The sequence below is a fragment of the Psammomys obesus genome, unplaced genomic scaffold, assembly GCF_907164565.1.
Source record: "Psammomys obesus unplaced genomic scaffold, mPsaObe1.curated_primary_1811, whole genome shotgun sequence".
NCBI classification, from domain to species: Eukaryota; Metazoa; Chordata; class Mammalia; order Rodentia; family Muridae; genus Psammomys; species Psammomys obesus.
This window is the reverse complement of record NW_026596117.1, coordinates 11707387-11717968: the sequence shown is the minus strand read 5'-3', so window position 1 is coordinate 11717968 and position 10582 is coordinate 11707387.

Sequence of the window (10582 nt, the reverse complement as noted above, 5' to 3'; positions counted from 1 at the left end):
TTCACTTGCTATAACCACTAGAACACTTACTTGATTTGGTTCTACAATGGAAAGTAAAGCTAATTAAGATCATGGAACTACTTCAGCGTGATGTCTGATTTGACAAATGTTTTCTGGGTTATCTAGGTTTTGATCCAAACAGAGGAAATAGAGGGTATTTGTATATCCAAACAGATGGCAGAACTCCAGAGCACGGGCACAGGGATCCAAGGCAGGGCTATTGAGGGCTCCAGAGACTCTTATGTGGTGGGCCTGATAGTCTCTGACAATCATTCTAAAACTACCTTGATTTTAATGGTCATAGAGTGGGCCACTGCACGGTGGGCACAGGGCTGTGGGACCTGAACATTAGCAGGGTTTCTGACAGTGTGGTAGAGTGCTGGGACACACAGAAGACTGGAGTTAAGCAAAGCAGCTGGAGACTGTGACCCACAGTATAAACAAAGGATGAAGAGAGCTTGAAATAAGGCCCTGGAGACTCCCTGAAAGGGAGGGAAAAAATGAGTGATTTCAGGACTCAGGAAGTGAATATATATATTTCATATATATCTTCTATATTTCATATATCTTCTATATTTCATATATCTTCTATATTTTATATATCTTCTATATTTCATATATATTCTATATTTCATATATATTATATATTTCATATATATATATGGAAGAGGCCTGTGGGAGAGATCCTGGTGGAAGAGGGATGGATCAGGCCAGGGGCCTTGGAATTTGACAGGGCTAATTTACAAATACAAGACAAGAGGCAGGGTTAGTGGAGTGGATAAGATTAGCAGGCTCCATTGTAGGTAAGAGCTGACATTCTCCTTCCAGAAAGAGTCCTCATTGTTCAGGCCAATCAGAGATCCATCTGTCCCATTTACCTACACGATAACAGTTGACAGCCTTCCCCACCCCCAACCTCTGGGGTCTAACTATGTAGCCCAGGCTTGCCTTCCACTCTTTTGAGGAGTGCTGGGATTACAGGCAGGGGCTTGCACTGCCTTCTCCTTCCCTTTCCCTTTTCTTTTTCAGTTTCCTGTAGCCTAGCCTGGTTCCCAAATCTCAGACATCCTCCTTTCTCAGCCTCCCGATTGCTGGGATTACAGGTGTTATATTACCAAAGCTGGATAGCAGTCGGTTTTTACATTTTTTTATTTGGATTTTATGTGCATTGGTGTTTGTGAGCTTCCATGTGGGTGCTGGGAATCGAACCTGGGTCCTCTGGAAGAGCAGCCAGCGCTCTTAATCATTGAGCCACCTTTCCAGCCCCCAATGGTTAAAACAACGATGGCTGTTTTAAACTTCTGGGAAATAGCTTTGCATTTCTTGTAATCAGTATATTTCTGGTTAGTTTAGTACTCACCTTTGGGCCTAATAGTTTCCCTGTATCTTTTGGGTTTTGTGGCATCTACCCAGAAAGGGACATACACTGGAGTTTCGGGTTGATAGAAGCCCAGGGTAGAAGCTTGATGTCCCTTGACGATGTTTCCTTTGTGCCCGCAGGAGTCATTTCCAGTGGTAAAAAGTGTGTCAATGTCTGGGGGAGACCCTCTTGCTGAAGGGAGAAAGATACTCCCCATCCGTCGAGAGGGATGGCAGCTTCCACAGCATCTGTGTCCTTACGGGAGGCTGTGCACTGGCCTCTCTGTGAGGATGTGAGGCGCACTGGACAAATGAGCACGATGGGCAGTAGACCCAATAGACCAGGCAGTGGAGGTGTGGGGTCACTGATGTGCAGTAGGAAAACCGAGCTGAAGGCAGTGAATGGCTCCACCCATCATCCGTCTGTCTGGATTTACAAAGTATCCGTATGGCGGAGACATTTGTTTCTCACTCACCCTTTGACTAACACAGAGACCCAGGCTTGTTCTCTCTGTGGAAATGTGTATATGATTGTACATGGGACCTAAAGACGGGCTGTTTGCCCAGTAGCTTTGGGGTGAGGTCTGTCATGCTTGGCGAAGGTCTGTGTGTTTTACTGTTTTCAGGTTTTTGAGGTTCTGGGGGTCCACCCCAGGGCTTCCTGAAGAAATGCTCTATACACAAGTGTTGCTCTGCCCCATGAATTTTTAACCAGTTGCCTGGGTGTCACTTCGCTCCAAGATTGAGAAGTCATCAGATAAGGTCCTCTGATGGGGCAGGGCAGGGCACCCGACTTTCTCTGGTTTTATTGGTAGCTTTAGGGGAAGCAAACAGTGCTCAGGCAGATAAGATAACCAGCCCTCCACTGAGCCTGAAGTTAGGAGTGGCCTTTCATTTGGAACTACGCAGAACCTCTTCTGGATGCTGACAACAAGACTCGAGCACACAGTTAGCCCAGTGTGGATTCCTCCCGGCAGCAGGCTAGGTATCAGGTTAAAACATAGATTACTGATTTTTTTTTAACCTACACTAACAGCAGTTATATATACAGGATAGAATTGTTGAATCTAATTCAAAATTGGTCACTGGAGAATTCAACTTTATAGGCATCCCTTAAAATGTTTAATACTGTGTGTGTGCTCACGGGTATGCCCTGGTACATGTGGTCAGAGAACAACTTTATGGAGCTGGTTCTTGCCTTCCACCCTTCCTCAGGTCTCAGGGACTGAACAGGGGTTTCCCGAGGCTCAGTGGATAGGCATCATCTTGCCTTCCACCCCCAGGCCCCAAGAATCTTTGACAGGCTTATTTTAGCCAGTTATTACATTTCATGTATGCAATAGTCTGCTATCTCTATCTCACGGAGAATGGGGATAAATCTTCAATGTTCTTTTATCCATTCTTACCAGTGAAAACTTCCCCTTGCACAGCTACTTAAGGGAAGATAGATTCATGTGCTGGGTAAGGGCAAACCTGGCAGCCATCACAGTCATGGCTAAAGTTGAGCTGAATAAAAACTAGGTATTAGGAGGCAGGAGTGATGGCTCATACCTGCAATCCCAGCACTTGGTGGGGGGTGTGGACAGGATATGAGGCTCACCCAAGAATCCTGAGGACATAGGTGTGAAGACCCTATCTCAAACAAATAACAAGAAAAAGAAATAAAAACGCTTCTAGCCCTGAACATATGAATCATTTGAGTGTGACTGGTGTCTAGCAATATGTTTACCCACCAAAAGGCAGATGTCTGGGGATGTAGCTCAGTTGGTAGTGCTTGCTTGTCTGGTACTGTGAAGTCCAATCTAGTTAGATTAAATTGCTTTGGTTCCCTTGATCTTCATGCTTCTAAGTGAGCAAAATGGCTAACTCAGAGCCATCATGAGAAAAAATTTGATACGATACAATCTTCCCTAATGATGCTTGGTTTTTTCTCTTAAAAGTATTTGTTTGTTTGTTTCAATCAGGTTCTCTGTATGTCATATTGGCTGACCTCGGACTCTCTGCAGACCAAGCTTTTCTCAAACTCACAGAGATCTGCCAGTCTCTGCATCCTCGGGGCTGGGATAAAAGGCCGTGTGCCACCATGCCCAGCCCTTAGCAGTGTCTTCATTATGTTTTTGTGAGTGGGAGTGGTGCATGCAAGCTACTACAATAATAACTTCCGGAAGTTAGAGGGCAACTTGAGGGAGCTGGCTCGCTCCTTCCGTGTGGGTTCCAGGGACTGAGCTCGGGCTGTCCAGACTTGGCAGCAAGCGCCTTTACTGGCTGGGCTATCCCATCGCAGCCACGAAAGCAGGGCTTCTGCTTCCCACCCAGCTCAAAATTCAGGAATTTTGTATCCTCTTTGAGGAGTTTCCCTCTGGCCTTTCTTCCCCGGCAGTGATGGCGCCGTCGGCGGCGGCTTGTTCCAGCGTTATAGGAGGAGGAAAACTCCCAGATTCCGTGACTCTGTGACTTTGTATCTTTTCACAGCCCAGGCTGCTGCAGAGCCTAGCCTAGCGGAGGGAGGGTTGGAAACGCTGCATCACTCTCCCTCCCCCTCCCCCCCGCACTTAGTCTCACCAACTTTTCCTGGTGTCCGGAGGAGAATCCGAACACTCTCACCCTCGGGTGTAACCTCGGGCGTGCTGAGGGCTAGCCTCGAACTGCACAGTCTTCCAGGAGTGGCAGGGGGCGCTTAGGCAAAGGTGAGGCTGTGGCCTAATTTTTCTCCTCGAATTTTGGGAACTTGTTTTCAGGCGGGGATTGTGAATGCGTTTAGATGGATTTAGATTCTGACCTGGCCTCTTGCGCCCTCTAGTGGTCTAAAAATCACAACCTTGCAGAAACTGTCACTTAACCAAGCCCATCCCCCCCCCCCCCCCCCCCCACGGATGAATCGCCTTTAACCTTCTAGCTATCTGCTGTGTAGTGAATTCAGTTCATAACTACACTTACAACGCAATAAAACAATGAACCAAACGCACAGAAAGGAGACTTGACACAAATTGTGGCATCTTTGAAAGGTCTCCGGTATCTTATTTCATGGAATGAACCCAGTAAGCTATGAGTACTTAATGGATAATTGAAAAGATGCTCTAATCCAAGGCGGTCTCTCTCTCATTGTCAGCCTGTGAAACATTAGCTCGGCAGGCTGAACGGCAACGTGAAGGCCTGTTATCTTCCCAAGATAGTTTCACTCCCAAGATGACTGTAAAGTCTCAGATTTGGGGTCGCCACCGCTTAAAACTCTCAGTTTCACCCAGATGCCATGACCACAGCAGCCAATCCTGGGTGTGAGTGTGGGTGTGGGTGTGGGTGTGGGTGTGGGGGTTGGGGGTTGTCTCCTGAGTAATGGCAGCTTCTTGGAAGAGTATGTTCAGTATCGCAGCAACACAGTTCTTTGAGGATACTGCAAACTCTCCCCCCCCCCTTCAGGACTGAGATTACATTGCTGTCTCCACACCCACACTAAACACACACATATGTAACCTACAAGCCATATCTGAATGCTCATATGTGTGTGTGCGCCCGTGCGTGCAAGCACACATGCTCATGATGTTGGAAGGCAGAACCCAGGGCTTTGAGCATGCAAGGTAAACACTCCACCACTGAATTCATTCCCACCTCAAATGCGGCTTCTAGCCTCGGGATTACTCAGAGCTCTAAATATCACCTCATGGAAGAATTCTCTTCAAGGAAGACTTTGTAACTCACTGAGCTGACTGGTTGCCCATGGTAGCCTCCAGCACCTGCTGGCCACAGAGCACTGTTCCCACCTGCTGTTTGATCAGGGCCTAGTTTGTTTTCTGTCTGTCTCCCCACCCAAAGCTAAGCCCCATATAGCAGCTGTTTGTCCATGACAGCAGCTAGAGTCTAGCACAGTTCTCAGCACAGGAGGTGTTAAACAAACATTTGTCAGCTTCCACAGTCCCACAGTAGATGCTGCATGAGAGAGGTCGAAGGAAAGGAGTGATTTCCATTCTCATCCTAAGCTACACTATTACTCAGAAAAGCAGGTGCTCAAAGACCCGGGAGGCAGCCATGCCGCAGAAGGCTGGGATGCGCCTCCTCAGTGTAGTTGTGAACACAACCCATCTCTCCCAGCCCCATGGCTCCACCTTTCTCTGCATTTCTAGGCCCTAAAGCAGCTGGCCTAAGTGCCTGGAAAGTCTATGGTAGGACTGATGGTCTGGGGGGAGAGTGCTTTCTTACCTCATAAGGCGGAGCAAATGCACCTTTAAAACACTTGAAAGTCAAACAGCCCTGGATGAGGAGGCCGGGGAGCAGAGTTCCAGGCCAGCCTAAAGGGCATAGCCGGCTCTCCCCTCTCCCCTCCGTCAAGCCAACCAACCAATCAGCCAACCAGCAAAAACAACCCCTCCCCAAATTTTTTTTTGAAGTTCTATGTAGACTGGTATTCTGCCTCCACGCTTGTCTGGGTGAGAGTGTCAGATCCAACAGAACTGGAATTACAGACAGCTGTGAACTTCCGTGTTGGGTGCCAGGAGTTGAACCTGGGTCCTTCAGACAGTGCTTTTAACCCCTGCACCATCTCTCCAGCCTACCGCCTCCTTTAAGGAAAAAAAAAAAAAAAAAGTAAATGCCTTGAGGTTCCAGAGCAGAAGCAGCTGTGATAAAGGACTGCGGCTGGCTGTGTGGGCTAAATAGAATGACGGTTGTGGATGTGGAGCAGGACTTTGGGGTGTGGCTCAGTGACAGAGCCCTTAACCAGCCTGTGGGAGATCTGGCTAGGACCCTGCATAAACCTGTGGTCCCTCATCTCTACACAGAAGGATGAAGAAGGTTGCTCGGGCCAAGGAACCAGCCAGCCAGCCAGCTAGCCAGCCAGCCAGCACCCTCCCCCAATCTATGTAAGGAAGAATCAAAAAACAATATGTACATCTTGTTATCTCTTCTGCTTTCCTTTTGAGTCACACCTTACTTTCCAAAGATAAAGATGCAGCCACTGTGGGACATGCCTTGTGATCTCTGGCCTCAGGAGGTCGTTGAGGCAGTGGAATCAGAAATTGGAGGTCAGTCTGCTGATACATATAGAGCTGCTGTCTCCAAAAAAAAAAAAAAAGGGGGGGGGGGGGAGGGGGGAAAAAAAAAGAAAAATCATCAAACAACTCTCCTGCTTAAACAGCAGCAGCAACAACAGTGGAACCAGAACAGAGAAAAGAAAGACCTGAACACCCAGAGGGCCAGCAAGATTGAGCTCAAGGCTGTAACATTGTACAAAAAAGTTTAACTGAGCACAGGGACAGAGCAGCACCCTGGCTAGGCAGGATGAGCGACGATGCTGGGTAATTTTGTGGGTTTCAGTGTTCTTATCCCTAGCTATTTTTGTTTGTTTGTTTGTTTGTTTAAGTGAGTGAGGTTGTATCTGGAGTCACAATGAGTAAATATCTCGTCTGATTTTTATCAGTTGGAGTCAAGTGTGGCTGTAACAGAAAACTCCAGAACAAGATGTCACTTGTGTCTGCCACATTTGAGGTCTGGGTAGGCTTGGGACATTGACGGGAGGAGGGGCTTACTGTACCACAGAGGATTATTCCCAATATCAAGGTGGCCTCAGTCCATGATGCTTTGGAAAGCTTCATTGGAAAGCTTCAGTCACATGCCCCTCTGCCCTTCCCCCACCAAAAAAATAAAAAACAGGAAAAGACCTGAGATAAGTGTGTCATTTACTTTGAAGGACATTCACCCAATTACACCCTCAACTAATGTTCACATCCCATTGGCTGGAACTGTTCTTCAAGACCAAATCTAACTGAGAGATTGTTAAAGGAAGAACCAAGGAAGCCCACAAACATCTGAACCTCCAGAAAACATTACTGGAAAAGAGAAAAAGGAGAATGGTAACTAGGGAAAAATATGCAACCTTTGTCCCTGGAACAGGCTCACTGTCTGTTCTAATCCAGACAGCAAGCCTTCCCTGTTTCTCCAGGGGCTGGGTGGGGCAGACAGAGAGCTAGAACTCAGTAAAGTAAGGACAGTTAGGACAAAGATCTTGTTAAACCAGGCCTTGGGCCAGTGGGTGATTGGAAATCAAACTGTGAACACAAATTTCCATTTAAGAGTCTCTGTGAAGGAGAATCTCTCATTTTTCCAGTCATATAATAGCTAAAGCTTTCATAGTTCATAGAATGCTCAGTCATTCGTAGCTAAATCTGGCTAGGATTTATCTTGAGGAATCTAGGTAGGAAGTGCAGACTCTAGCCTCATTCAAATGACCCCCATTGTCTACATTCTGAAGGTTCAAGAGATAAAGATTCCTGGTCCTTCCTCAACCTCTTCCTAGAAAAAGAAGGTTTTTTTTTTTTTTTTTGGTTTTTTTTTTCCTTAAGGCTACCCCCCCCCCCAAGGATTGTTAAAAATTCTATCCTAGATTTTCTTGTGATGTTATTTAGGATTTCTAGGATTTCTTCAATACAGCCTGTTCAAAAGTTACCTCATCATTTTTCCTTCTCAAGTTTGCTCCTGGCTGACCCCTCCCCAACTGAGTAAAGGCACAGCCCAGCACCGGGTGGGCAAAGCAAGGGTTGCCTCTCCCTCACAGCTCCTACCACAAGAGTGCTGTGCCTCTCTGAGGGTTCTCACTGCCAGGGGCAATTCCTCTTTGTTGGCCTGAAGTGGTCGCCTTCCCCAAACTCAGCTCTACTTCAGTATTCCTGCCCCCTCCTCAACCAATTCTGGCACTTCTATAGAATAAGGCCAGCATTCTCTTTTGTTTTATCTATCTATCTATCATCTATATCAATCAATCTATCTATAAATTATTCATCCATCACCTATCTCTCTCTCTCTACCTATTACCTAGCTAGCTAGTTTTTTTTAGGAACTCAGAGGTACCTTTCCAACGGGAAGCCCCCCCCCCCCCCATCTATCTGCTAGCGTATGGAGTGTGAGACTCCAGTTCCAGCAAGCCTCTACTGTGCCGTTAATGCCAGGAAGGCAGGGTTGAAGCCTTCCTGCTTGGCACGGATCTTGGCATCTCCTGGCTTGGTAAGGCTCCATTGTAAGGAGTGACTGTACATCCATTTGAATTTTGAATTATTTATTTTGGACCCCCCCCCCCATCTATCCTGTGCGTTTTGACGGGGCTATCATCCTATTTAATGGGTGAGCAGAGTCATGTCACAGGCTTTGTCTGCCCAAAGCTCAAACACACACACACACACACACACACACACACACACACACACACACACACCAGAACACCTCGCAGGACTCTGCTGCCCTCCTGGGACTCGCCGAAGACAAGGCTCCCTTTTCAGAGGCGGCTGACCTAAGCAGAGCCAGCCCTCCTCCCAAGCCACAGCTGTGTGCTGCAAAGCTGGACGGCGGAGGCCCCTAATAAAGAGCAGACCTCCCCATCGCCTTCCCTCCCCCACCCCTCGCATGGCTTTTCAAATTAAAAGTTAAATAAAAACCGAAGGGCCGAGGAGAAGGAGAGGGTAGTGGGACAGCCACGGGATCCCTAGAAGGAGGAGACTGGTCTCTGCAGAAGGAGGAAGCAAGAGGCCAGATTCCCGCTCGGTCCTGGCCAGACACAGCTATTCAGAGCGCAGAGGGGTGCGCGGCCCTCGTCGTCTGGGCTGGGTAACGAGGCAAGCTCTCGTCCTCAATTAGGAACCCTAGAGAGAATGCCCGGGGCCCAGGGAACTGCTCTCCGCTCCTCCCTGGACATCCCGGGAGCCACCGCCGCTGAGGAGGTGGGCCACAAGTCTCGGAGAGAGGGAAACTAGTTACACCAGCCCTCCGGCTTCCTCAGAACGCCCTTCCTTCGCCTTGCGAGAGTGGGTTACCCCTCGGCTTGGGATGCTCCAGGGTTGGGGTGGAGCCCTGCTCCTCTCCCCGTAGGGGCTCTGACATCTGGTGAAGGCAACTCCAGCCCTCTCCGGGCTCCCCTGGCCTGGGAGGAGCCTCCTCCCGAAGCACTTAGGAGTTGGTAGGAGCAGCCAAAGGCGTTCTCTTTTGCTATCGACCAAATGCCCCTTTATTTTCAAACAAGGAACCGGACCCTCCTCCCACCCCCTTCATCCCTTCCTGGCCGTCAACTTCATTTGAAAGAAATTAACAAGTTGGTTTAGATGTGAATTTTCACAGGCGAGGACTTTGATGGCTCTAACTGGTTCAACAGAAGGACACGAATTCTCCAAGGAAGATAGCGCCGGTGGGCAAAGCCAGCGAGAAGTGGGGAAGGAAGGCGCCGCTGCGAGCCTCGGGGACCAGGGACGCGGGGCTTGGCGCCCGGCGCTCTGGTTCTGGGATGCAGGTTCAGAATTTATTTCCTGCCAGTGACCAGTCTGAGGCGGTTGTCAAAAAGTTCACGGGGCCCTCTCTTGAAGGTTAAGTCATCTGGAGCAGCCAGGGTCTTTAGGCCCCGGGGACCCTATATTCTGATCGCCCGCAGGCCATGGGGCATAAGGCCAGGGTGCGATCTGCTGCCCTTTTCCATCCGGTTCCCCAAAGTTCCGGACCCCGCGTGAGCTGGGCCTCGTCCGCTCTTGGCTGCTGGGAAAAAAAAAAATCTCATCCTTAGCTCCAGGGCGAAAGACCCAAGGGGTCCACCGCCGCAGTCGGAATGCGAGTTGGGTTCTTGGCACGTTCGCTCAAGCAGAAGGCCATTCCGCTAGCGGCCCCGAGTGACCTGTACCCCTCAGGACATCAGGACCGGGGAGAGAAGACCTTGGTGCTTGCCCTCTCCGGCTCCGAGACCACCCAGGACCCGGGGCGTCGTCGGGGGGGGGGGCGATCTGGAAGGATTTTTTTTAGATCAGCTTGGCTGGCAAAGAGCTGGGCGAGCCCCCTCCCCCCAGCACCCTGGGCCTGAGTGACGGCCACCGACGGGGCCTCCCCTCCAACCTCAGAGAGCGAGCGGAGGGAGGAAAACCAGATTCAAACCCGCCTATGAGCAGTGGGAGGGCGGGGGGCAGGACCTGGGCCTCGGAAGCCAACCGCGAGAGCGCACAGGCCTCCTGCCCCGACGTCGCTGCGGACCGCGGCGTTTATTTTGCTTTGGCAGGGAGGGAAGGCAGACGCTCCGCCGGGCCCCCCGACTCAGCCAGATCCCCCCCCCCATCAACCATTTGCTCGCCTGCGCCACCCCCTACTGGGGCGCTATCCCCGGGAGTCAGCTCCCCGGGCCTTTTAAACCTTAGGGAATGTCACACATGGAAACCTTTAGCAAATGTTTGTTAATGATCATAACAAAGGCATCATTTAAATTAGGCAG